This window comes from Onthophagus taurus, chromosome 11 (genome assembly GCF_036711975.1).
Source record: "Onthophagus taurus isolate NC chromosome 11, IU_Otau_3.0, whole genome shotgun sequence".
Taxonomy (NCBI): domain Eukaryota; kingdom Metazoa; phylum Arthropoda; class Insecta; order Coleoptera; family Scarabaeidae; genus Onthophagus; species Onthophagus taurus.
This window is the reverse complement of record NC_091976.1, coordinates 30,322,182-30,348,847: the sequence shown is the minus strand read 5'-3', so window position 1 is coordinate 30,348,847 and position 26,666 is coordinate 30,322,182. Positions and strand designations below refer to the sequence as shown.

Here is a 26,666-nt window from a genome sequence, read left to right as displayed (position 1 = left end):
TTTCACCCTTTTGTTTAGATTTTTCTATATCCAATTCCGTTGGGGTGGCTTCTACAAGTGAGTGGTCATGAATAGTCCAGTTAGATTTGACCCTATTCGTTCCTGTTTCCTAAGCCAAATGGCCTACTTTTCGGAAGATTAAAAACTTATACCTCTTCTAAACCTATCAATGATGTTTTTGAACATTTTATTATAAATGCCGAAAATATGGGAGAAGACACTCTCTTGAGGTGTGTTATCAGCTGAATTAGCATTATAGATATGTCAGCTATGTCTTTGAGGATGGATGTATGAGTGGGATGAGTATACAACAAATAATGAAAGATGGAAAGTTGAAGAAGTAAGAGGATATGTATTAAGATGATATGATATAGAGCCACTGTGAATCATGTGGAGATTCTTTATGGAGAGATTGTTTTAATTTTGCAATAACCTTATAATATTATGAATCTAAATTCGATGCATTTCTTAATATAAATCCACCTATATCACCATTGGAGATGATTTTAAGTTAGTTTTGAGAAGTCAATCAGGGTGGATTTTCACATTTCAACTCCCTAACGAAGCGTTCAATCGCTCAAATTGAATACTCACGCACATCTACAATGTGGCGTGCTTTTCAAAAGCTTCGTTATCGACTCTACTCCAACGGGGACCGAACTGTTCCTGCGTTCACAGGGGAACAGAATGACATTTTTAGTGCGATATTTCTGACAATAGTAGGTTCGTTAATGTTAACAAGCGGTTGATTAACCATCACCTCCGTTTTTTATACCCGGTTAAGTTTCAAGTAAAAATTCACCGTTTTACGATCTAATTGTTTTTACTAACTACTTAAAAACAATTAGATAACAACAACAATTTAGAAAGCGAAGAGTTTTACGTAAATTTTAATTAACCTCTTAAATAACAACCTCGATGACCTTTCCTAATCGAGTGCTTACAGTAAACAAAATAGCAACATTAAATAGAGGTAAATTGAAGCGTTATAGGAATTTGAGACCTCGAAGTTCGCGGTCATCAGTGTAAGTCACAAGATTGAAGCCAATTACTGTCGGAAAAGAAGAAGTAAAAGAAAAAAAAGTTGATACGTAAGGAAGAAGAATACGGCTCATTGTGAGGACAAGACGAAGGCATTACGTACGGCAATAAAGACATATAATCCTCTGGTGGCGTCGATATTTATGCCTGTAACGACTTTAATTAGCCTTCTATATAGAACCGGCACGTTGAGCGAAAGGTTCGTCTAATTAAATCAGTTATTCCCAGTCGACGCGTTATTGTTGCGTTTCGGATTCGTTAAGCGAAGACGCGCCGGTCACAAACTAATGGGACATTGTCCGATGAACATAAAAATAAATAGTACGACGTATTTTTAATTGGACGATGTGATGTTGGGACATCGCCGGCTGCTATGCGGGCGCTCGTTTAATGCGCAAAAACCTATTAAATACCATCGTTTAGTGCCAGGTAGCGATTGTCGGTCGAATAAGAAAAAGAATTAATTAAGAAAAAAAGAGACAAATAGATTTAATTTGTTAATCTTATTTTATTACGAATTAAGGTTGCGATGAAGTTAGTTGTGTTACATTCATTCCACCGTAATTTATAACATCGATATGGGGGCGATCACGTGGTCGTGGTTTTTTAAATAAATTTCGAATTGAAGTAATAGATTCTCCAGCCCAACTTTTAAAATCACTTACAGCATCGAAAATAGAACACTAAAATCGAAAAAATTAATCAAAATTATTCTATTTGGGTTTATAATATTTTATTAAGAAACTATTATTACAAAAATTAATCTTTAGTTATATTTAATGCAACATCCGAAGAATTAGCATGATTTATAATCGTTACTTTAGGTCTTGGGGGTGGAGGTTTTTTTGAATCTTCTCTTACACCTTTAAAGCTAGAGAGTCCTTCGGTTATCCAACTTTTAAAATCTTTAATTGTATTCAAAATGAAACACTAAAAAAATATTATAAACCCAAAATCTTTATTTATCCCATATTTTACTCACTTGACTTATACAGGATAATATTCCAATGAAAAGAATAAGTTGGAGATATCCTTTGAACATGGTTGTAAATAAACCTCGGCTCTAAGGTAACAAGAAATGGACACTGTAACGCGATGGAACGACCAGAGTGTGGATTCCCGGTGTCCGTTTTCATAAGTGCAAAAGTGAATGTTCCCGCAATAGGGACGGCTCGAAATTGAATTACAGAGTCTCGACTGCTATTACTTATAAGCCACCCACGCGGTTTCATACAACCCATAAGATCCGAATCGTTTCGGTCTTTGATGAACGTCGGTTTGTGGTCAATGACTCATTAAATCATTTCATTAAATCATTTGATAGTGTTTTATGGACGATTAAAACAAGAAAATTACCCATTACTCATTTTTCTTTTCTTTTATTTAAATTATTTTTTTCAAACAATTTCATCAATTTGATTCTAAATCCAAATTAGTGGTCGATTCAATTTCATTTTGATTCTCTTCTGGTTTCTTTTTAACTAAATGCACAACGACTTCCACATCTTTAGGAACATCAAGGCTAAAATCGGGTTGATTCTTTTTCGGTTTCCCAAAAAAAGGATTTTCCGCGATCCAAGTTCCTATAGCTTTTGCATCAAGAGACCTCCAAGGTCTCATAATATTAAATATTCCAGAGTGCTATAAATTGTGGATTTATAAATCAAATGGAAATTATTTATTTAACGGCTACTTACGATTCCATTCAATGTTAAACTTATCAGAATTACCAACGCAAATGTTGCTTTGTACATCGTGAAAGGAAACAATCAACGGTACGTGAGGTAAAGTTAGGTCTCGGTGCCTAAGGCGATTTTTTTGCTTTAATAATAACGTGTACGTTGTGAATATATGGTGTGTGTTATCGTAATAATGCAACAACAATTATTATTGTTGCCTTTTTTTAATGTACCCCTTCTTTTTATTTTTCTTGATTCATTGTTTGTACACACGTAGATTTTAAATTAGCAACAATTACCATTTAATTATGTTCAGCACTCATTTTATTTACTTATTTATTTCTATTTATTCGTAGATGTGAAGTAAATACTTTTTCTTTAAACTTTTTATTAATAGTTAATAGATGATTCAATCTTATCAAACAGTTCCAGTATATTGTGCCTAATTATATCTTTTTCTGACATATTGGAAGAGTCTCAGAGTCTGCAAGGTAATGTTGTGGCCACGTAAAAACCATCTCTCTTATTTCATTGGGCAAAGATGAAGCAATTAGGATTATCTTCTAGTAGCAGCTATCATAAGCTACGGTGAATGTGGGCAATGTGATATAAATCAGCATCCTCACAGTTAAGAATACATTAAGTCCTATAGGTTAAGACTCAATGGCAAAAGCTATACTGCGGAAGACATAAAGGCAGCATGAGATGTTGAGTGATTTTTTAGTTCATCAATTATTTCTGGTTTACTTTAGAAGAGAGCTACACTTGTCCTGCCAAATGATTGTATTGTTAAGTATTCTCTTCCTGTTCTGCTCTGGTATCAAGTTCCAAATCTACAAAAGTGGGAAGGATCGTGAATTATGAGTAAAAGTCCGATTAGTGGCAAGTCAAACGGTTTTCAATATGTTATTTGTGAGATACAGTGCTTCTTTGGAGTGTGTGCTGCCAAATGATTATATTGTTAAGGTTGAGTGTGTGCTGCTATCATATCTTTTTCCGTTCTACTCTGGTATCAAGTTCCAAATCTGCAAAAGTGGGAATGATCGTGAATTATGACTGAAAGTCCCATTGGTGGCAAGTCGAACGGTGTTCAGTGTGCTATCTATGTGGTACAGTGCTTCTTTGGAGTGTGTGTTGCCAAATGATTGTATTGTTAATATTAATAATAGTTTATTGGCATAAAAGAATACTACAATATAAGTAATACATAAAAATTACTAAGTATAGAATTTGTCAAAGGGTATTTCCATCAGTAAGCCAAATTATGGCGTCTTGGACTTTCTGGAAATCCCATACACGAAAAAAAAAAGGATATATATATATATAAGAACGTAACAAAACCTCTTGAACAGTTGGGTACGGTGACGAGGAATGTCAATGAGGTCCTTACGCCGTACATTAATATTATGAATGTCCGTTCTGTAAGCAATTTTGTTGGTGAGGTAAGGTGGTAGTTTATACCCTAGCTTATACGATACTCTCTGAGGTCGGCGTATATCAAATATAAAACGAACACAATAATTCTGAACTACCTGAATACGTCGTGCATCAGCAGTCAACAGGCAGTAGCCCTACATTGTGCCACAATATGTAAAATTGGATAAAATTACAGACTCACAAAGATTCTTTTTAATATCGACGTTCAAGACTTGTCTATGAGCAAACAGCATTTGCAATTTTGCGTAAGCACGCCTGATCAGTTCATTTGTGTTCCGGGTAAACCTTAAGCTGTCGTCAATGTAAAGTCCAAGACTTCTTCTCCAATTCAGTTCCATCTGTAAAGATATGGGCCATATTGCTGATAATCGCTTTGGATTCCTTAACCATGTATACCGATTGATTCCCATTTAACAAAAGACCATGTTTTTTAGTAATACTTATAAATTTATCTAAATCACTGTTTACAACTGGAACAGACTCTAGCACATTATTTGAGTTAAAGCTGTAGTAAAGTTGTGTGTCATCCGTATAGATATAAAACTTTGAGCAGAAGCTAACAACATATAGATAGTGAACAAAAGGAGACCCAATGTAGAGCTCTGCGGTACACCAGACCACAATACGGCTGGATGCGACACATCATTATCAATCACCCAGGTCTAATTCCTGATTGGATGGAGGGCAGAATATGAAAGCGTTCCAAGTGCTCACGTATTTGTTCCACCACGACCCTTTCCAAAATTCCCGACAAAGTACTCAAAATACTAATTAGCCTCATCCGAGAAGGAAGAAGCAGTTGATGATTTAGGCATAGGAACAACTTTGGCAGATTTCCATTTCTCAGGAAAGACAACAAACTATAAACAAAAGTTAATTACATGAAGGAGGCAGGGAGTTATGTGTGGACAATAGAAACCCAGCATCCTAAGGCTTATACCATCAATCCCTGTCACCTGACTAAGGATCACTGTTAAGGTTGAGTGTATGCTGACATCATATTTTCTTCCTGTTCTACTCTGATATCAAGTTCCCAATCTCCAAAAGTGAGAATGATTGTGAATTATGAGTGAGAGTCCTATTGGTAGCAATTCAAACGATGTTCAATATGTTATTTGTGAGATACAGTGCTTCTTTAGAGTATGTGCTGTCAAATAGTTGTATTATTAAGGTTGAGTGTGTGCTCCCATCATATTCTCTTCCTGTTCTACTCTGGTATCAAGTTCCAAATCTCCAAAAATGGGAATGATCGTGAATTAGGAGTAAAAATCACATTGGTGGCAAGTCAAACGGTTTTCAATGTGTTATCTGTGAGGTTCAGTACTTTTTTTCTTTACTATGAACTGATATAAAGCGAATTAATTACATTTAGGTTGCAAATCGCCTACTCTTATTAACTTTATATACCTCTCGTACTAATATGGATTACGCCATCTATCAATAAGTAGATTATCTATTCCTTATAACGGCTGTAGGCGCCATCTATTAGATATTTTATTCCGTTTATCTTTGATTATTAATCTTTAACGAACATATGGAACTCATCTCCCTCAGTCACTTAAAATATGGAAAATAGAAATTTTGAATTGAAAAGTAATAGGGTGTAATATAAATTTTTGCAAAGTTTGAAATGAACTGTAAAGAGAAAAAGGGATGGATTCGGTAATCTATTGTGAAGCACTTTGGGATATTAATAACGTCAGAGGGGGTATATCAACCGGAGCCCCATATTAACCAAACTCAAAATCTACCAGGAAATAGTTTCCCCAGTTTAATATTGATACCCGCAGAATTACCAGAGAGCCAGTGAGTGGCGGGAGGTTTAAACAAGCGTCCGAGCCAGCAACGGGGACTGATTCGAGGAAGGAGGGAGCGAAAAGGGGGCGGCTATGTCGGGCGCTAAGTAGCCCCATTTATAACGCGCCGGCATCAGAGCAATTCGCATTATCCGACATTACGCTTAATCGTTCCGAGCATTCTGAGAACGGAGTAATTAATGCAGTATACATGTCGTTAGCATTCCCGGTGCAGTCCGGCGGTCGAGGGGGGCCACGCGCTGGGGATTGGGCCGCCGTTATACTGGATAATCGAGCCGGGCCGCTCGACAATTGCCGATTGATTGAAAAATACCGCGAGTGACTGACTCCTTTCGCCCGGGCGAAGTTTTCAATTTAAGGATGTAAATTAGTTCAAATTAAATCGAAAATATGGATTCTTTTCAGTCCGCGCCCCGATCTAATTAAGATAACGCGACGGCGGCCCCACTACGTAATAGGTTTTGTAGGAAGGACGCGTCGCAGCACTGCCACCAGACCGTGGCTCGTGCCGACGTTATTCCTCCGACAACCACCCCCACTCGTTTCACCATCAACGTCGTCTTTCAATATTTTCTTCACACATATTAACACATATTCCACCTTATTTTCTTTTCAATTTTAAAACAGGGGTACACACTTGGAAGTGTTAAATTGAAATCTGGCGTCGTTTCTAATCTAAACCACAATAGGTACCATTGTTCCGGTTGCCGTCGGCCATTGCGCCGCCATCGGGGCACTAATCTACGGCGAACAATTACCTTGCATTAATTAAATTAAATTGACGTGGGAGCCCCCTAATTGGAACGACTAATAATTAATAGGCTTATGGAAGTGTTCTGGGGTGCTCGTTACAGCCGGGGCCCCGAGGCCGGTTCTCGGCACTCGCCGACACCGCCCCTTCGTTCGGATCTGATTTTGTTATTATTCATCGCGCTTGTTAGCCGGCGCTGGTGTGCGGCTTCCGGATTAAGAGACGGGCGAAAGGTCGTCGCGTAGCTGACCCGCGGCCCCCGCGTGTGTCTCCTCCTCTGTTACACGTCCGCCAATTAGTTGCCGCCACCGGCGGCGTCGGCTGTGACGTCGCTCTACCTAATTAGACGCCTTGTTTGCCAGGAGAGCCGCTGAAGGACCGAACGCGACTTCACGCAAATTAAGGACACCAAATATAATTCTGCGGAAGGTTCTTATAACGACCATTGTTAATTACTGAGATCACGTGATGTCGCATATCAAATCCATAATGTTCCATCGAGAATCTAGGTACACGGATGCTTCAAAGGCAGTTGGATCCGGAGTAGGACCAAATTGACCCTCAGCTAGGACATAACCATTTTTTAAGCAGATGTACTTGCTACAAACTTCTGCACCGCTTTGAACCTACAAAAGGGACAATTCAAGCCTACACATGTATACCAGTGTATCAACAACCTGAGAGAACTCCCTTAAAAATAGTGTTGAAGACAGAATGGACTAAAATACCACCTCAATTAACCACTAAACTAGCCGAATCGATGCTGTTATAAACCAAACAAGCATTTATCAAAGTATTATTGTTATTCCAAATGTATAATTTTCATAAGAATAAGTACTGGTGGCAAAACACTAAAAGTGGTTTCATACTGTTAATAAAAGCGTAGATATTACTTCCAGAAAACGGTTGTTGCTTACAGAGAGATAAGTACTGGTGGCAGAAGACTAAATACTGCCAATAAAAGCCTAGATATTACCTTCAAAAAATGATTACTGCTTAAAAAAGTGAAAATACTGTATGCAGAAGATCAGATACTGCTAGTAGAAGCCTAAATATCTTTTAGAAGACAATTACTGCTTGTGTGAGAATAAGTAATGATGGCAGAAGACTAAAAATGTCGAAGAGTATGATAACTCCGTCGCAAAACAAAACCAAAAAGGTGTTATGCCTCAGCAAAGGAGATCTAAGAACGCTCTCAGATTTCCTCAGGTGGTTTTAAAATACCACTACATTGAACAAGCTGAGGATCAAACTTGTCGACTTTGCAACGAGCGACGTGTCAAAAAAGCTGAACATACAGTGTGTTAATTAATTATCGTACCCGACGTCATCATTGCAAGTATGCAACCAATATCACACTGAATATATCTGAATACGCAAATCGCGTATTGCAATATCATAGGAATGTAGCAACCTAAGTTTGCTGAGAAAATATTTGAACAATGCTGGTCGGCTTTTACTGTACAAATTTTTTAACAAATTCTTACATGAAATGTACAAAATATACAGGGTGAATTTTTTTTTCATGTTTAGTACGATTAAATAGGGAAAGAATTGCAGTTTCATGAACTTAATTTAATGAACTTTTTGTTTTTTGGATAAAATGCATGGCTAACTAGATATCTCGAAAAAATATTTATTATTAAGTTATTATTGATTTTAGGAAAAATTTGTAGGGTATTACATGTTTAATAAAGTAGACTGACTTTTTTATTTAAGCAATAATTTTTGAGTTATGACACAAACTTGAAATTTTGGAAAACTATTCAGGTAACACTTGATAGATACGTTTGGTTATGACAGCTCAAGACAGACGTATGTTTCGTTTAGTTTCTAATTAACGTTGATTGAGGTTTTCTAAATTATAATCAATATGAATTTTTCTAATCAAGAAAACCGTGATATCATTTTATGCTATAAAAATGCAATACAAGCTGCAGAACAGTATTTTGAACAATATTTTGTCGCCAGCCTTCTCTATCTACTTTTAAGAGGCTGATATGTTCTTACGCTATATTGGGCGAGTATGGTTCTTTCTGTATACCAACTAAGAATGCAAGAAAGAAGTAAATGTATTAGCACGAATCCATTAAGATGCATCGGTTTCAACACAAGTTGCATCTGAAGCAGGCACGTCATAACGTACTGTCGTAAGAAAACTAACAAAGCACAGATTTCATTCATATAGGCAGTTTCACAAATACTATCCCTAGATGACTACAATAAGCGTGTAGAATATTGTACGTGGTTTATTAACATGTGTGAAGCTGATCCATAGTTTAGATTAAAGTTTTGTGGACAGATGAAACACGATTTACAAACTGCGGCATGTTTAATAGACATAATCAACATTTATGGTTGTTTCAAGACAGGAGAGCTCAAGTTAAGTTTGGTGCGGTGTTTGTTCAAGAATTCTTGATCCGTTTCCTAAAATCAATAATAACGAAGCCATAAGTATCATGATCTTAATTACATTTCTGAAGGGAAGAATCAAGTCATTCTTGCTACGATGTGATTTGCTTTGTGCCGATCTTTATCGATTTGTTAATTATGTTATTGGCGCATTTTTCTCGTACAGTGTGTTAATTATTTATCGTACTCGACGTCCTTATTCCAAGTATGCAACCCAATACGCAAATCACGTATTGCAATACCAATACTGTGATATTGGTTGCATACTTGCAATGATGACGTCAGGTACGATAATTAATTAACACACTGTATATTGTGTAATTGCTTTGTCTTTTCTAGATTATTACAAGAAAATTATACAACTTCATTTCTCTAAAAATGTTGTAAGCATATCAATTTAAGAACTGCTATAAATTGAATCGGTGATAGATTTAAAATGTTGAAAGTTGAAGAAGTGTCAGGATGGAAAACGAAGAGTTTAATACGGAAGAAAGCGTAGGAGGCAACATTGCGAGGCCAATCGGGGTGCCTTTGTCCGGTGTACAAGGGTCCATTATCCAAATTGATTCCTGGACGTCGGCGTCGCGGCGAAGAGAGCGTAAAACACGGGGAAAGAGGGACGTCGCGTATACCTGTCTCCTTTTATTCATTTCAGGAGTGGCGAGAAAATGCAATTCCTTCGGCGTCCGAATTCACTCCTCACTTCTTCGACGTGGCGGCGGGGCGAAGGCCGACAGGGATCGGGACGTGGCGGGGGATGGGGGCGAAGGGCTGCCAGTTCGGACAGCTGAAAGATTTCCAATAAACGCGCCACCCAATTTCCCCGTCTGCGATATCCGCCACTGTGTGTCCCCCCGATCACCCCCCCGCTGGCGGTCCGGTCGAATTTAACTCCCTTCACTTTCAGATGACTTGCCCGTGATAAATACGTTTCTTATTATTTTAAATAAGGCCCTTGTGTGCTACGACGGATATTGGATCCGGACGGAGATTGGACTTTTTACCTCTCCGGGGGCTTCCTTTCTAATTAATGGGACAAGAGAGGGTGAGGCGTGACCTACATCGTCAAACATATTTCAACATTTAAGATAAAGGAACTTTCTTCTTACTTAATCATTATCTATCAATAAGATTTAAGATCGACAAAATGTAATTTAAAACAAAAATAGTTGTAAGGATGAGGTAATTGGGGGATAGTCTAGATCGAAATTGGTTGGGAAACTGGACTATGGGGTGGGTAGAAGGAGAGAAGTATGAGAGGATGGCCGGGGGAGACGATTGGCTTGTCTGATCTGGAGCGCCTCTCCGGTGTTCACATGTTAAGCCGACCGGAGTCGCGGCGAAAGATAATTAAGCAAACAAGCTCCGAAAGCGCCCTCTATGCATACACGCCGCCCCCGAACGGCGCCGCCGTCAGCTGCATCTGCCCACTTTAATTTAAACCGGGGGGCAGGGCAATGTGCGGGATAAATAATTACGCCGGCCCAAATTCATTACAGTTAAGGGTCCCGTCCGACTAAACGTGCTCGCGCTTGTACCGGTTTCCTCGGCGTACATCCGCTAATTAGTGCGAAGACGGTCTCTTTAATGAGCAATGATCAAAGAGTACGCCCAACAACCGCACCCCCACTTTAAACAATTCACACAAAGAATTCATTATTAAGAGTTAACAAAATAAATTAAATCGAAGAAAGCAATAAATGTTTGTGGTGGTTTTCTTTATGTTATGTTATAAGATAGTCGTAGGGAGGGGGGGAAAAGATTTAGATAGATAATTCGGGAGTCGTGGCGGGTCCAATTTTAAACTACCCAATTTTTCATTTCGAATTTAATAACGTCAGTTTTCCAGCGTATTTCGCCCGGTCACGATCCCTATATAATATTAAGAAATGAAATTGATCTCTGGCCGCCGACGGGCGCTCGGTCCTAGATAAAACTTCGCGATTACTTTGTATTATAAAGCGGGGGGCGGTAGCGTCACGTACCGCACCATGTCCCGGGCGTCACAACGCTCGCATCCGCTTAATGAATTCATTTTTCGTCGATGAAAAACGCTCAGCTGAAAAAAATGACGATAAAACATATTAAAAATTGCGTCGATTGATTCCGCCCCTAATATGAAATACGTGACCCTGCAAAATTAACCGCCCCCCATTTCAAAATCAATAAAGGGGGACGCAACATTGAGAATGATAGATGGGGGATGTTGGAACTATGCGGCGGTAACAATAGGTGTTACGATAAATTGAAAATCTTTCGGTCGTGGTGGACATTTCACAATTCACCTGCGATCCGCGCGGACGCGCTAATTGAAACGAATGGACTGCATTAGGGGGTTCACTTAAACGGCTCTAAAGCGGAAATTCCGCGACGGAGGATTTTTTTGAGCCCGACGCAAACATTTTATGAGCAGAACGCTTTTAAGGGCTTAATTTAAATTATTAACCGGTACGCTCTCGGGAAAACTGCCCGACGGAATACTTATCGCCCCAAGTATTTCTTGTAAATATTTAAAATCACTCGATGGACCATACGAAATAGATAACATTTTGTTATCTATCGAGTAGACTATTTATCATTTATTTTTAATGAAACAAAAAAATTTTGTTACAAAAAGTTTTTATTCCAATATGCTTTTTGTATTTTAGTGGGCAACTCAAGAAAAAGTGTTATAGCCTCTTCTAAGAGATGTTCTTGATAAGTGTATGTATGTAGAAATTATACAGGGTGATTCATAAGTAATGGGCCAAATTGTAAATGTACGTTCAGGAGGCCAAAATAATAATATTTTCATTAACAATAATGGGTCTTAGTCTGCTCCTTACTGAGATACAGGATGTTAAAGCGAAAAAAATAAAATAGATTTTTGTTAATAGATCAGCTACTTTTCTACATAATGACTCATAGTTGACTTATAGTTTTTGTAAGGGTAAACAATAATGTGTGAGAGGATTTGAGTTAACTCGTAGATGTCGCCACATGCGCCATATGAATTATGAAACGTCAATGAGCTTTTACGTTTAATGAATAGTTTAAAACATTTTATTGTTAAGTAAACTGATTCATTCTTGTCCTAACATAAATCAAAATGCCGAGACATAATCACTTTTCAAACGAAGAAATGAGAGACATGTTATGCGTTTACGCACAAGAACGTTTTTCTGGGCAAGCAGCATCCAGAAAATATCGTGAAATGTACCCTTACAGAAGGCAGCCAAACCGGAAGATATTTCAAAATATTGTTAACTCAAATCCTCTCACACATTATTGTTTACCCTTACAAAAACTATAAGTCAACTATGAGTCATTATGTAGAAAAGTAGCTGATCTATTAACAAAAATCTATTTTATTTTTTTCGCTTTAACATCCTGTATCTCAGTAAGGAGCAGACTAAGACCCATTATTGTTAATGAAAATATTATTATTTTGGCCTCCTGAACGTACATTTACAATTTGGCCCATTACTTATGAATCACCCTGTATATGTTTTAACCAGAAGTTAGTCCAGAAATGTACCAAAAACACTGTTTGATCAAACAAATATTATATTTCAAAGTTTTTGCGGATGTCTCTATAATGAGACTATCTATAAAGAGTGGATTGAGGGCATCTATCAATATCTATCGTGCACAACAGACGTTGATCAATTATATGTGTGATCCCTAAATTAATCAAGCATCCATAATGACTTCCAAGTTCTTGGGTACTTGTGACATGAACATTTTACCTATTTCCAGAAATAGAGCTCCAATGTACTACAAAGATTGAATTTTTCGTTACAGTACTCGATAAGGCAGATAAGTTGGTGCACTGCATTGTGTTATGGGATGATGTCCAATTCTTCTAGTGTCAGAGTTATGAGTATGGTTACCACTATGATAGTCGGGAAATCGTACCTGAAATGTAATATACAAGAAATTCGTCAGTAATTACTACAGCCAAATAGTACTACTATATACCAGCTTTATGTTGGTATAGTTAAAAAACCATTGCCTCGCCCGCAAGCGACCTCGGCAGAGTGAGGATAAACGATTTCTCATTTAACTGCTATATACTTGGTGCACTTTCCAAGACATCAAATAAACGGTACTATGTAATATCGCCGAGGTCGCTTGCGGGCGAGGCTCTAAATCCAATAGTATATACCAGCTTTATGTTAATATAGTGACACAAGTATTGCCTCGCCCGCAAGCGACCTCGGCAGAGTGAGGATAAACGATTTCTCATTTAACTGCTGTAGACTTGGTTCACTTTCCAACACATCAAATAAACGCTATCATCTAATATCGCCGAGATCGCTGGCGGGCGAGGCGCTAGAGCCAAATAGTAAAGACCAGCTTTATGTTGGTATAGTTAAAAACTATTGCCTAGCCCGCAAGCGATCCCCGCAGAGTGAGGATAAACGATTTCTCTTTTAACGGCTGTATACTAGGTTCACTTTCCAAGACATCAAATAAACGATACTATCTAATATCGCCGAGATCGCTTGCGGGCGAGCCACTAGAGCCAATAGTATTACCAGCTTTATGTTGGTACAGTTAAAAAACTATAGCCTCGCCCGCAAGCGACCTCGGCAGAGTGAGGATAAACGATTTCTCATTTAACTGCTATATACTTGGTGCACTTTCCAAGACATCAAATAAACGGTACTATGTAATATCGCCGAGGTCGCTTGCGGGCGAGGCTCTAAATCCAATAGTATATACCAGCTTTATGTTAATATAGTGACACAAGTATTGCCTCGCCCGCAAGCGACCTCGGCAGAGTGAGGATAAACGATTTCTCATTTAACTGCTGTAGACTTGGTTCACTTTCCAACACATCAAATAAACGCTATCATCTAATATCGCCGAGATCGCTGGCGAATCGCCAGCCAAATAGTATATACCAGCTTTATGTTGGTATAGTTAAATGGAGTGAGGATAAAGAGTGAGGATAAACGATTTCTCATTTAACTGTTGTACTCTTGATTCAGTTTCCAACATATCAAATAAATGATACTATCTAATATCGCCGAGGTCGCTTGCGGGCGAGGCTCTAAATCCAATAGTATATACCAGCTTTATGTTAATATAGTGACACAAGTATTGCCTCGCCCGCAAGCGACCTCGGCAGAGTGAGGATAAACGATTTCTCATTTAACTGTTGTACTCTTGATTCACTTTCCAACACATCAAATAAATGATACTATCTAATATCGCCGAGGTCGCTTGCGGGCGAGGCGCTAGAGCCAAATAGTATATACCGGCTTTCTGTTGGTATAGTTAAATCGTATTACCTCGCCCGCAAGCGTCCTCGGCAGAGTGAGGATAAACGATTTCTCATTTAACTGTTGTACTCTTGATTCACTTTCCAAGACATCAAATAAACGATACTATCTAATATCGCCGAGGTCGCTTGCGGGCGAGGCGCTAGAGCCAAATAGTATATACCAGCTTTATGTTAGAATAGTTAAAAACTATTGCCTCGCCCGCAAGCGACCTCGGCAAAGTGAGGATAAACGATTTCTCTTTTAACTGTTGTACTCTTGATTCACTTTCCAACACATCAAATAAACAATACTATCTAATATCGCCGAGGTTCGTCTTGCTAATTGCTGTCTGGGAGACAATATTCCAAACGAATGACTCATCTCCTGTGAGTTTGGAAAAGGTGTAGAATTGATAAAGCAGAGTTGCCAAAGTGTTCTTCGTTAGATAGGTGATCTTGATTCCAAGTTTGATATTTGCAGTTCATATTCCCAGCCAGAATAACTATTCCCTTCTGAGTGAAGATCATGGAGTCCAATTCTTGGTGTCCACTCGTTAGGTAACTCTTTTAGCTTTAAGGTGTCATAGACCTGGAAGCGGGTTCAAGTGGTTGGTTAGACGATCAGTCCATTATACTCTGAAGTTCTTTAGGCTGTTTGTGTTATAACTTCATTTAGTTGCGAACAAAAAATTGCAACAGGACTTCAGCATTAAGAACAGCACCAATCCAACTACTGCACCGCCGTTATATTTATCCAAGTTAGGTAATATCATTATCAACACTTTTAAACTTTCTTTCAGTAGATTTTTGATATCAATGAGTTCCATGAAGATGGTTTCAATACTTCAACTACACAATCGTTGGTTTCGTGGGTTGGGTTGGGTTGGGGTGGTATTTTGATCTTTTGGGTTGGACATTTTCACAGCGGGTATTAAATAATCGCATTCGTTCTCTGTGATGCCTCCGAGATACTTTTTAGTATCTTCTAGCTTTCTAGCTCTCTAGCTATCAGCTAAGGAGTAATACCCACTAGGTTGTTTTGTTATCGATGTCTTCTGCTCCTTGTATCTCAATGTCATAATTGGTTCGGATCATGATACTCTGATTCGTTGCTCGTAATTTCTTGGAAACCTTAAATTGAACCATTTCAGTGCATGTAATTGCAAGATTGACTGCGAAACCTTGGTTGCAACTTGAGTCAAGATTAAAATTTCTGCTTAAACATGTTAGAAATACTCAAAATCATTTTTTGTATGATTTTCTGCAATTACTGAAACTCATTTTTTTTGAAAACTACTTAATTCAATTATAATGCATGGATGTAATCGTTAATATTTGACATGCGGTGACGCTAATCGAGCCGCCGCGTCCGACCGACAAATTCAAATTGATCGTCATAAAATTCCGCTGCGAGATAGACACGGCTCGTTAATAAAACCGGGCTTTGGCCGCGCGAAATATAATTAATGAGACCAATATATGTGCTCGGGTCGTTTCGCCGGCGGCGGCCTCCCAACGACGTCGGTTAATCGGCTTCGTTTGTTGTATTTAATTCGGTCTCCTTCGCCGGGATCCCGTCGGAACTTCATTATACATTCTAACGTCTTGTGCCCGTTGTCGCATTTAATTAAAACACCCGGCCCGGCCCTGTCCAATTTAAGAATTGCGCCCCGCAGCCGGTCGCTACATCGTCTTGTTATGCTCGAGATGTTCATTAAAAAAAGAAAATAAAATAAAATAAGGGGAATGCGGCTTCGGCACCCTTCTCAGATGGGTCAATAACAACTACTCTACTGTTATGTTATATTATATTCAACTATTTCATATTATCATTGCATTCCAAACTATGTTGCGATTTAAATGTTTTTCAGTTGCTTAACAATCATGTAAAGTATTCGTATTATTACACATGTTTACCGCTTCTCTGACATTCTATAGGTGTAGTTGTGAAATAAGAGGGAAAGTGTTGAGCATGTTGACCTTGTTCTCGTAGGTGGGTCGTAACCATATTAATCATGGGAAATGGGACTAATTCAATGGGGAGACTTTCAGGGATACCTGTTGCTGCGATGGCCTGGTTTTCGCGCTAGCTGCGGAGTCGCGCCACCACCGCCGCCGCCGCCACCGGTTGGTAATCCCGAGAGAAAATTCACCTTTAATAAAAGGCGTCGCGACCTCGAATGGATTCAGTTTTTATGTTGCGGCTTATGTCGATCGCGCGATCCCCCATCGACAGCCTAAACCTTATTGTTTATGATCCGCAAAAGGTCGTTTCGGTAGCGGTCATTGGTATGGTCTAAAAGGGCGGGTTGTAGGGGTTTTGAAGAGGGATTTGTCGCAGGGGCGTATAATTCCACCGCAGACGGACGCAGAGATGATCGCGACGGGCTATCGTATATCTTGGAAAGCCGCGGTTCCCGCAGGACGACGACCATCTTAATTGAACTGGACCGGGACCACCGGCCCGGGATCGGCTGGAGATGGCATGAAAAATGATCGGCCTAAAGAGAATGAAAAAAGGAAATATAGGAGATTTTCTCAATTTCCTCCTTGAAATTATACTCAAAAGAAAAAGCCATTTGCTGGTCGCTCGGTTATATGTTTTGCGAGCTTTAGGTTTGAGCTCGACCCTCCACCCTATCCCGTTCCCTAAGGCCATTCCAACAAGACATAACCTCCTTTTCACCGTCAATGGGGTTTTATTTTGTCTTTTATGTCGAGGTTCAAATAAACATTTAAATATATGAAGAATTTACGATTAATATTAATTTAAGAATTTAATATAGGTAGAAATCTAGCTCAATATTTCCCATCTTCACTTTTATTGGTTCCCGGTCCATCAGATTTTATAATTGCGGTCTCGCCGAGGTATTAATAAAAGAGAGAAGTAAGCGGTGCGGAAAAGGATGGAAGAAGGGACCGGAATGTCCTGCGGACGCACTTATTGCACATTATATAAGGAATATAAGCATATTGAAAATGCCGAAGGTTCCGCGGTGGCCGCAATATAACGTATCGCAGCCTCCTTCAACCGATTCTCCCCTCTGTGTCACCGAATCGCCCCGATTATATTGAAGTGAGAGTCCGGTTTTTAAGCGATTCATTATATTCCACCAGCATACCGATCGACCTTATTCGGAGATATTAATTGATTCTCCCGTCGAATTTATTTGTTTCTTATACCACCCCATTCTCTCCGGCGGCATTCGAAACATTTTAATATCTCCAAAAATTTAATTACAAAAGAGATTTTATTTGGTGATATTGAGATCCTCCACTGGTAAGTCAACTTACTGGCCAACAGATAGAAGTAAAGAGGCAAAAACATTATATCATAAAATTTGCATGAATGGTAAACCAATAAAAATCCTAGTCATAAAACTAAATTAAATAAAATAACAGCCGAATTAAGAGCATTAACAGATTAAGTAACAGAAATTACTTAAAAGATTTTACTGACCATGTCAGCACTGATTAAGCTAAAAAGAAAGCTTAAAGTTCCAAAAACAAATCGAAATAGTAATGGAAATTGGGCTAAGAACAATAAAGAAAAAGTTAATTTGTCTGTTAAACATCTGAAAGAAACGTTTACATTAGACAGTCCAACAACTATGTTAAATGCGGTTCCTAACATAATTCAAAGAGATCGGCAGATACGGCTTTGGCCGAATATTAGAAACCTATTACTTAGTACTCCAGTGTTAATAAAAGTGTTCTCTTTTCAATGAACCAACCCATTTTGAAAAATAACTTTTAGTTTTTGAGAAAACAATATTTGAAGTTTTGATAAAATTTTTGATGTTGCAATTTTCATCGATAACTTTCAAAATTCGCTATAAAATTAATGTCTTGAAGGATCCTTGTGGAAATATCACCAATTATTAATTGAAGTATCCTCTTTTTAATGCAACAAACCGTTTTGAAAAATCACTTTCAGTTCTTGAGAAATAAATTTTTGAAATGATCAACAATTTTTTCGAATTTTACAATATTCGCCGATTAAGTTTTAAAAATTCGTATAAAATCGATTTCTTGGAATATGAGTATGAAAATTTCCCAAGGTGTTAATAAAAGTGTCCTCTTTCCAATGAACCAACCCATTTTGAAAAATAACTTTTAGTTTTTGAGAAAACAATATTTGAAGTTTTGATAAAATTTTTGATGTTGCAATTTTCATCGATAACTTTCAAAATTCGCTATAAAATTAATGTCTTGAAGGATCCTTGTGGAAATATCACCAATTATTAATTAAAGTATCCTCTTTTTAATGCAACAAGCCGTTTTGAAAAATCGCTTTTAGTTTTTGAGAAATAAATTTTTGAAATGATCGACAATTTTTTCGAATTTTGCAATTTTCGCCGATTAAGTTTTAAAAATTCGTATAAAATCGATTTCTTGGAATATGAGTATGAAAATTTCCCAAAGTGTTAATAAAAGTGTCCTCTTTCCAATGAACCAACCCATTTTGAAAATAACTTTTAGTTTTTGAGAAAACAATATTTGAAGTTTTGATAAAATTGTTGATGTTGCAATTTTCATCGATAACTTTCAAAATTCGCTATAAAATTAATGTCTTGAAGGATCCTTGTGGAAATATCACCAATTATTAATTAAAGTATCCTCTTTTTAATGCAAAAAGCCGTTTTGAAAAATCACTTTCAGTTCTTGAGAAATAAATTTTTGAAATGATCGACAATTTTTTCGAATTTTACAATTTACGCCGATTAAGTTTTAAAAATTCGTATAAAATCGATTTCTTGGAATATGAGTATGAAAATTTCCCAAAATGTTAATAAAAGTGTCCTCTTTCCAATGAACCAACCCATTTTGAAAAATAACTTTTAGTTTTTGAGAAAACAATATTTGAAGTTTTGATAAAATTTTATTGTTGCAATTTTCATCGATAACTTTCAAAATTCGCTATAAAATTAATGTCTTGAAGGATCCTTGTGGAAGTATCACCAATTATTAATTAAAGTATCCTCTTTTTAATGCAACAAGCCGTTTTGAAAAATCTCTTTCAGTTCTTGAGAAATAAATGTTTGAAATGATCGACAATTTTTTCGAATTTTACAATTTACGCCGATTAAGTTTTAAAAATTCGTATAAAATCGATTTCTTAGAATACAAGTATGAAAATTTCCCAAAATGTTAATAAAAGTGTCCTCTTTCCAATGAACCAACCCATTTTGAAAAATAACTTTTAGTTTTTGAGAAAACAATATTTGATGTTTTGATAAAATTTGCGATGTTGCAATTTTCATCGATAATTTTCAAAATTCGCTATAAAATTAATTTCTTGAAGGATCCTTGTGGAAATATCACCAATTATTAATTAAAGTATCCTCTTTTTAATGCAACAAGCCGTTTTGAAAAATCGCTTTTAGTTTTTGAGAAATAAATTTTTGAAATGATCGACAATTTTTTCGAATTTTGCAATTTTCGCCGATTAAGTTTTAAAAATTCGCATAAAATCGATTTCTTGGAATATGAGTATGAAAATAAGTTGACATATCTTATCAGCTTTCTTATTAATTTAATTTTTATTCAAATATCGCAATAATGTGGCAATATAGGGTATCACTTCAGAAATGCACCAGAAATTATAACCATATTGAGCAGGTAGATATAGAGCAGGCCGAAGGGGATGCCTAATATCCGGTATCCGGCTTTTCGCAAAATTACTATCCGTTCCATCACTAGTAAGAAAGAAAGAACTGTATTGTGAAATACAAAAACTAACTGTAAAGAAATCAGTACGTTATTACCTAATTAATGGAGAAACATTGAAACGGCTACTAAAACGGGCGATTACGAAACTGTTATAGAAATCTCTTATGTTTAGTTCTAGTATCCACCACTAGGTGGTGCAAATTTTAAAAATTTTAGTTACTTTTTCTATACCAACCTAAATCTAGTTACTTTTTGTCCCCCAAATTTAAGTTGGTCACTTTCTCTATGCTTATAACTTATAACATTGATATTTTATTTATCTACTGATATTTTAGAGTAAAACACGAAAACGCTTATTCACCACTATATGAAATACAAGCCGTGTGCTTGACCCAAAGCTGTACTTATTCTACCCATTCGACCTTCCTCAGATACCAGAAACTTTAACAGTTACATTCGCAGATGACACAACAAATAAGTTACAATTGGCCTTACATTCAATAGAAAACTGGACCAAAGGATGGTTAATTAAATTAATGATATTAAATTTAGACACCTATATTGGCATATTGGCAGAAAATCTACGTTATCATTAAGAAACAAGTTGCTAATATACAAGCAAGTATTAAAAACCAAAATGGATATACGAAATCCAACTGTGGGGTTGTACCTGCAAGACAAATGCAAGTCTGATTCAAAGATTCCAAAACAAAGTACTAAATGCGTTTTTGTGCTACGATCTTAAAACTCAAAAAATATGCCAATATTTATCTATATTATGTGTAAAGGAGGCTGGGAAAAGCTGCAAAACATTATCTTGTTTTGAAAGAGATTTTATTTGGTGATATTGAGATTTTCGGTAATGAGTTGTAAAGAGGTTTTTGAAAATACATTAGTAAAGTTGTGATGTTTTGCGAACGTCAGTGTAGAGGCGAGTGCCAGGTTAATGAGTATATAAATTCGCGCCGGAACTTTCGGAAACGACGTGTAATATTAAATTAGTTTTAAGCCGAAAACGTAATTAATTAAACTATAATTTAAGCGGGCCCCGAAACGCATTACGGAGGCACCGCTTCGCCCGCCACAGTTTCAATAAAAGTCAATTAAATTTTCTAATTAAATCCGCGTATACGACCAGCGGTAGCACAACTAGTACGCCGGTGCAACTTCCGTCCGGCGCAGATGTAGACGTATCCGTTTGCGCCTCACACAACATATATATATATATATATTTATACATATATACTGTATATATAGACGTAAACGTCTATGAGTTGCGTGTGTGGGATGGGGCGCGTATAAGGCACGGAAATGGAACCAATTTCGACTGCCGCCGGCGCAATTATTGCGGCCTCTCTCTTGCTCCGCGGACCTTGCCGTCTCTCTCGGACCCGCGCCGCAGCTATTTCAATTACAACTTCAAATTACTTTTCAGACAATTTAATAAGGAGCCCAGAAATGGCGCCCGACACGTGAACGTCACGTCTTAATATCGCCTCGGAGTCATTAAAAATTATTAATATTCCGCTCGGGCTCGAAATTTTTAATTAGAAATATTTTTCCACACCGACCTTTCCCCCTTTACCTCACCGTCGCGTCGTCGTCCGTTTATAATCCCGTTTTCTCCATTTTTAAAAGAGTGAAATCTTTTAAACACTACAGAATTACAAAGCTAAAATAAGAGAGTTAATTGCACGAACACTCGGCGACGTTAAAGTAATTATTGGACAACTGGCATCGGCAACGTTCCAAGGTGTTAATGATACCGTTTAATAGATACACTGAGCAATCTTGTAAATTATATAGTTGATACTGAAAATATATATGGTAATTCTTTCAGTAGTGCAAAAATTACTACTATTGGCAATTAAAAGGAGAAGGAGGAACCGTTTAGGAACCGATCGGAGTGGCACGTAACGATAATAATTAGGATTAACTGCGGGGCCGTACCCGGGTTAAATTTAGGTCCGCGTGTATAAACACCGGGCTGCTTTTGTAGGTAAGTTAATAACGCGGGCAATAAATTCGTTTGTTTGTTTTCGATGGGCCTACATCTTAGGGCGGGCAATTTGGCCCAAAATATACAAACCTTACGACTCGGGAGATAAACGGTTCGCGTCTGGTGAATTTATTTTGTGCCCCGGTCGCGTCCCGTTACGTTATTTAACACTATCAATGGCCCGATTAAATTTGTTTATGACCAGACTTAAAATAAAGCAGAAACGCGCGCAGTCAATGTTCAAAATGACGGCGGTTAGTTATTTTAATAGGTATTTGCACGTAGGCATTGAACCCCATCCAACACTTCGTTCATTGGATTTCTTTGGCTAACTCTTCATACTATGTACTACTAAAAGAACTTATAAATATACAATACGTAGGTATTGACTTGGCAAATATACAAACTGTCATGATAAAGAGAAGGCTAAAGTTCAATCAAATTAACATTGTTGATTTTATCAACAACCTCAAAACATTTCCACCTTACGCAAGTGTTTCGCCAAACAAAACTTTCACAACAATCAAACATCCCGAAAGTCTAAGCTAATCTTTAACATTATTATTTAATATATACATGCTCTAATTCATCTCGTAATATGGAATAAACGGACTGTCAATAAATAAGGAGTTAACTTCTTTGCTATCCTCACTGAAATTTTTGATCATTCTCTCGTTTTTTGTGTTTTCCAGGAAGAATTCAGATATCAAAAGTATATTTATGTAAATGTAGTAGTATTATAAGCAGGATGAGTAAGTTAAAGAATGACCTGAATGTTTAGTATTACTACCCACTACTAGTTGGCGCGAATTTTTAAAATTTTCTGGTTACTTTTTAAAAAATCACCAAATCTAGTTACTTTTCTTATACCAACCTAAATCTAGTTACTTTTTTGCCCCCCAAATTTAGGTTGATTACTTTCCCTATATTTATAACATTGAAGCGTGACATCACAAGGAGTGGCTAAAGAGAAGGCTAAAGTTAAATCAAATTAACATTGTTGATTTTATCAACAACCTCAAAACATTTCCACCTTACGCAAGTGTTTCGCCAAACAAAACTTTCACAACAATCAAACATCCCGAAAGTCTAAGCCAATCTTTAACATTATTATTTAATATATACATGCTCTAATTCATCTTGTAATATGGAATAAACGGACTGTCAATAAATAAGGAGTTAACTTCTTTGCTATCCTCACTGAGATTTTTGATCATTCTCTCGTATTTTGTGTCTTCCAGGAAGAATTCAGATATCAAAAGTATATTTATGTAAATGTAGTAGTATTATAAGCAGGATGAGTAAGTTAAAGAATGACTTGAATGTTTAGTATTACTACCCACTACTAGGTGGCGCGAATTTTTAAAATTTTCTGGTTACTTTTTAAAAAGTCACCAAATCTAGTCACTTTTCTTATACCAACCTAAATCTAGTTACTTTTTGCCCCCCAAATTTAGGTTGATTACTTTCCCTATACTTATAACATTGAAGCGTGACATCACAAGGAGTGGCTAAAGAGAAAGCTAAAGTTAAATCAAATTAACATTGTTGATTTTATCAACAACCTCAAAACATTTCCACCTTACGCAAGTGTTTCGCCAAACAAAACTTTCACAACAATCAAACATCCCGAAAGTCTAAGCTAATCTTTAACATTATTATTTAATATATACATGCTCTAATTCATCTCGAAATATGGAATAAACGGACTGTCAATAAATAAGGAGTTAACTTCTTTGCTATCCTCACTGAAATTTTTGATCATTCTCTCGTTTTTTGTGTCTTCCAGGAAGAATTCAGATATCAAAAGTATATTTATGTAAATGTAGTAGTAGTATAAGCAGGATGAGTAAGTTAAAGAATGACTTGAATGTTTAGTATTACTACCCACTACTAGGTGGCGCGAATTTTTTAAATTTTCTGGTTACTTTTTAAAAAGTCACCAAATCTAGTTACTTTTCTTATACCAACCTAAATCTAGTTACTTTTTTACCCCCCAAATTTAGGTTGATTACTTTCCCTATACTTATAACATTGAAGCGTGACATCACAAGGAGTGGCTAAAGAGAAAGCTAAAGTTAAATCAAATTAACATTGTTGATTTTATCAACAACCTCAAAACATTTCCATCTTACGCAAGTGTTTCGCCAAACAAAACTTTCACAACAATCAAACATCCCGAAAGTGTAAGCTAATCTTTAAAATTATTATTTAATATATACATGCTCTAATTCATCTCGTAATATGGAATAAACGGACTGTCAATAAATAAGGAGTTAACTTCATTGCTATCCTCACTGAGATTTTTGATCATTCTTTCGTATTTTGTGTCTTCCAGGAAGAATTCAGATATCAAAAGTATATTTATGTAAATGTAGTAGTATTATAAGCAGGATGAGTAAGTTAAAGAATGACCTGAATGTTTAGTATTACTACGCATTACTAGGTGGCGCGAATTTTTAAAATTTTCTGGTTACTTTTTAAAAAGTCACCAAATCTAGTTACTTTTCTTATACCAACCTAAATCTAGTTACTTTTTTACCCCCCAAATTTAGGTTGATTACTTTCCCTATACTTATAACATTGAAGCGTGACATCACAAGGAGTGGCTAAAGAGAAGGCTAAAGTTAAATCAAATTAACATTGTTGATTTTATGAACAACCTCAAAACATTTTCATCTTACGGAGTTCCAGGAGTTCCAGGAAGTATTCAGATATCAAAAGTATATTTATGTAAACGTAGTAGTATTATAAGCAGGATGAGTAAGTTAAAGAATGACCTGAAGGTTGCCAATGTGAGATATTAAATAAGGTTGCAGTTTTGTTTGGTATGGTCAATGGATAATAAAGAATCTTGGGCAAGACCATTGACTTTGTGTAATGATTTGCAGGTGGATTGATAACTTAATTCCACCTTCGCCTGAACCTAATATTTCCTAAATCCCTGACTCACACACTACCCAACCTAATCTTTCGCTCATTCAATCCTCAACCTTTTTTTGTATACTAGAGGAGGGAGTTTTGACTCATTTCAAAGTGTTTTAACACGATTGTTATGATGTCTCAGTTCTCTCAATGTTTTTAGTGTACAAAATTCTTAACTTTCTATGTATTTCTTGTCATTCTCAATCTAAAAATTATATTTTGGTGGTCACTGTCATTTTTATTTTTCAACCAACCTCAAACAATTCCTTTATACTGGAGGATATTAACAAACAAATCACGGATTTTGACAACTTACGGATTAAACAACGCAAGCTATTAAGTAGCTTGGTCTTCCTATGAAGATGCAGAGAAAAGAATGTAATGCCAACTTTCCTCAAAGTAAAGCACCATAGCGAGTCAGATATGAGAAAAAATTCACAAAACTTTTAAACGTCTACAGCAAATCAGTGAGAGCTTACTACGACTCCAACTCTCACTTTCCAATTCTATGAAAAGGGACGAAAATAGACTGAATAACCATGGAGAAGACTGAACGTGAATTTCAAAGAAGCCGAGACAAGCAGATTAAGAAGTATGAATCATTGGACCGCCGCACTCACAAGAAGAAGAACAATTTGCCAATCGAAACAATACAAAGGAGGTTCCGAAAGAAAACATCATATGTGAAGTGGAAATACTTAATAATTAAAATATTTTCCATCTCATTCAAAAAGACGTCAGCTAATAATCCGCTCAAAGGTGAGCCCATGGGGAGTCCTTCCTCATAGATGTATGTATCATTTTGAAAATCGCAAAAATTCTGTTGTAAGCAGTTTTGGAAAAGTTTAAATATGTTTTTGCTATCTTTCTTGTTTTCCATTTGTGAATTGATGTTTCGTTAAAGTCTGTCTAGTACGAATGTTGGTGTCAAAGGATAAAATGTGTGTTTTTAACTGGTAGCTTGGTGTCTATTAGTCTTTGAATTATTAGTTTTCTATTCCTAATTGTATATTTAGGTTCAAAGGTTATATTATTTTTAAAGAAATGTACCAGAAATTTTGAAATTTTATATGTGCTGGCGTCAGTAGATGCTATTATGGGTCTTATTGAGTGGTTTATTTTATGTAATTTAATGAGGAAGTACATCCTGGGTGTTTTTGGGTAATTAAAGGCTAAGCAGGCTTTAAAAACTTTCATCAAGTGTATTTTCATATCCTCTAGGCTCCATTGAAGAAAAGCCCGGTGCTCAAAACTGCGAACGGCCCACTCTACCAACTCATTCTGTACAACCTCGTTGGCTATCTGCCACTCCTGGCTGGTAGAAGAGTTGTTAAATTCCACTTGGTGTAGAAGCGTTGAAAAATTTTGCAAAGAAACATGAACATCTATTAGTAAATGTAACGATTTTTCTGGATTTTTGGCAAAACCTCCATCAGACTTTTTTAGGATATCACAACTATGTTTTTGCCCGCTCTTCACAAAAACCTCTCCAGGCTTGTCGTTTCTTTTGTCGTACTAAACTCTGACTGGTGTGTTTTGAACAAAGTCCAGTCAGAATTCAGTCTTGTTTGTTTTGCTTTATTGGCATCTCATTTATGATTGAAGTGGTCAATGCTCCCAAAAATAATTTCACCTACTCTGGACTAAAGATGAGACATCAAAGGTCTAATAGGAGTCAATT

The 26,666-nt window shown here is 36.8% G+C and overlaps 1 protein-coding gene and 1 long non-coding RNA gene across 9 annotated transcripts in view; one reads left to right on the top strand and one right to left on the bottom strand.

The window, feature by feature from the left end:
- Window positions 1-26,666, top strand: part of LOC111428737 (LIM domain only protein 3-like) — an 86,617-nt gene that overhangs the window by 9,724 nt on the left and 50,227 nt on the right. The window contains exon 1 of one of the 7 annotated variants that reach the window (XM_023064391.2): window positions 21,941-22,060. The exons of the other annotated variants lie outside the window; for them this stretch is intronic. The gene's annotated coding sequence lies outside the window, so the exon portion shown is untranslated. Of the gene's footprint in view, window positions 1-21,940; window positions 22,061-26,666 lie in introns of those variants that run through there. 7 annotated transcript variants of the gene reach the window in all.
- LOC111428739 (uncharacterized) lies at window positions 1,536-2,962 on the bottom strand. Of its 2 annotated transcripts, none has more exons than XR_002708087.2 (3): window positions 2,739-2,962; window positions 2,024-2,682; window positions 1,536-1,724 (listed from the first exon to the last, which is right to left on the bottom strand). It is a non-coding gene; the product is annotated as an uncharacterized lncRNA (long non-coding RNA). The 2 variants fall into 2 exon arrangements; XR_011641980.1 differs by lacking the exon at window positions 1,536-1,724 and adding an exon at window positions 1,732-1,971.